Here is a 2825-nt window from a genome sequence, read left to right as displayed (position 1 = left end):
AAAGAGGTAGTAGAAACCTTCAGAAGGGATTTAGTGCCCTAAGAACGATACTTCGTTGTCACCAAAGGCACACTTGTCGTACTGGACTACAATACCATTCTGTTGTAGTCAGTCAAGAATGATGCATAGGTGTTGAAGATGTTTCTCTTTGGAGGAACAGACAACAAGTATGTCACCCACATTACATGTGCAGACTGGGATGGGCTAAAAGATATCATCCTAGAGGCGCTGAAAAGTGGCTCTAGTATTACGAAGGACAAAACAGGAGTAACAGAATGTGTAGGTGTCAAAGAAGATAGTGATGGAATTCTTGCGAGTATCATCTGGGTTCATAAGTATCTGATTATACCCTTCAGGAGGTCAAAAGTAGAGAACACCTGTCCTTTGTGCAAGTGTGGGGGTGGGGTTGGGGGGTAACATTGGGGATGTTGGGAGTGGGTAGTGATCCAGTTCGGTCTGCATGTCCAGAAGCCTGTAGTGCACACATGGGTGCAATGAGCCATCCTTCTTTAAGACGATGTGTTGGGGAGAACACCATGGGCTTGAAGACTCTCAGCAAAAGCTGGTTTCTTCCATTTCAGTGAATGGTTATTTAGCAGCTACCGTATGATCCAAGACCAGCCACTGGAATCTGGCAAACACTAGGGCCTAGTTGTATTGATATGTTAATAAATATTGTGCTTGGTGGGAACCTTGGGTGTTTGGTGAAGTTCAGGCTGAAAGTCTTCTAGGTATGACCTGAGATGGTAGATATAGGCATCCGTAGGTGCGCTGATACACCAAGAGATGGAATTGGGTGAGAAAATTCACACAGAGTAGAGGAAATGTTACTTTGGCAACAAAATCTTCCAATTGTATTTAGCACACAAAACGATAGTGTGAGTATTTCGTAACCGTAGGTGGGGATTTTATATCTGATGGCTGGAAAAAGGCAAATGTCAGCAAGATTATAATGACTATAACGTGTCCTGGAGAGTGACATTACTAGAATTAAATGGTAAGCACCAAGGTCCAACAAAAGAGGCATATCACCGTTCCAGCACATCATGGGACAGTTGTCTGTCTCCTACCTCACTCACATTAGCTTTGTTAGGAGTGGAGGGGTTGATGGAGGTTCAAAAGGCAGTGAAGGGGATGTCCATTACCATAAGGGCATCAATTTTGGTCCTCAGGACACTCAAGGGTAAGTTATAGACATAGGGGATGGCAGCACGTACAGGTTCAGGTAGGCGTCATATTCAATGGTACAAAGTAGGTTTACTTCCTCAAGAGAGCCGTCAGTTGTAGGTTGCAAGTGAGTGATACTGGTCATTTCCCTGAGGGTGAGCGAAGCCTTATGGTCCCACAACTGTTGTTGAGAGAGCTTAAAAATCTTGGCTTTAAGGGCGATTGGTAATGGCGAATACTGTTCAAGGAGGTATGTTTTGAGGGTGTTATTCTCTATTGGGGCCTCTCCTTGTCGTAAAATCGTAGATTTCTCAGAAAGTGTCCATGGAGATTGCCGCGAGTCACACCCTTGATGCAAAACTGAGCTTTCGTGTACTGAAAACAAGAAAAATGCTTCTCTACTGCCGAAGGGTGGCAGCTTCATTGATGTGGCTTGGATCGACTCATCAGGGTCGGTGGGTTTGCATCGTGAAAGGGTAGGTCGCATCAGTGGCTGGAGGGCGGTAGGAAGCAGGTTGATAAGGGTCTTAACGAAAGATGAGCTGCATATAACTAGTTTATCCAAACGACACCAAAAGCTTATATACAAAAGGTTGAGGATAATAACGACATCATGAAAACTTTACCAAAATGAAACGTGTAATGGCAAGCTTTAACAGGATTTGCTATTATCATCGTGAATTGGAGAGAGAGAGAGAGAGAGAGAGAGAGAGAGAGAGAGAGAGAGAGAGAGAGAGAGAGGATCATTAAAGTAAATTATCGTGTATGAAATATATGTGGTTTACAAGTTCAGGCTACGGCAATCTACTATGTTATTATCAAAGGAACACTCACATGATGGGGGTGGGGGAGGGCGGTAGTCGGAAAGAGTTTGAAGACGTGTTTACAACAGCTGTTGCATTCAACGAATGTTAGCTAGAGAGAAAAAATATTTTAACATTATGACTTTAAAATATCAAGAAGGACAATTATCCTCTTGCTCCAGTTGAGAAAAAACTTTTGTTTGAAATTGTAATTTCCAGGGATAAATCCATTTTATGGCGTCATCGTTTACGTCCTTAGTTGATCTCAGTGTTGTGAAGTAATGGAATATATATATTCCCTTTGCCTACACATACACTGAATTGCCTGGCCTATTCTTTACATACTCTCCTCTGTCCTCGTACACCTGACAACACTGAGACTGCCCAACAATTCTTCTTCACCGAAGCGGTTACTGCACTGTCATTATTCAGTAGCCACTTTCCTCTAGGTAAGGGTAGAAGAGACTCTTTTGCTATGGTAAGCAGCTCTTCTAGGAGAAGGACATTCCAAAATCAAACCATTGTTTTCTATTTTTGGTTAGTGCTATAGCCTCTGTATCATGATCTTCCGCTGTCTTGGGTTAGAGCTCTCTTACTTGAGGGTACACTCGGGCACACTATTCTATCTTATTTCTCTTCCTCCTGTTTTGTTGAAGTTTTTATCGTTTACAAATGAGATATTTATTTTGATGTTGTTACTCTTCTTGAAATATTTTATTTTGTTACTGTTGAAGCCCTGGGTTTATAGCATCCTGCTATTCCAGCTGGGGTTGTAGCTTAGCAAGTAATATATATATATATATATATATATATATATATATATATATATATATATATATATATATATATACATAT

This window comes from Palaemon carinicauda, chromosome 29, assembly GCF_036898095.1.
Source record: "Palaemon carinicauda isolate YSFRI2023 chromosome 29, ASM3689809v2, whole genome shotgun sequence".
NCBI classification, from domain to species: Eukaryota; Metazoa; Arthropoda; class Malacostraca; order Decapoda; family Palaemonidae; genus Palaemon; species Palaemon carinicauda.
Note: the sequence above shows the minus strand (reverse complement) of the source record.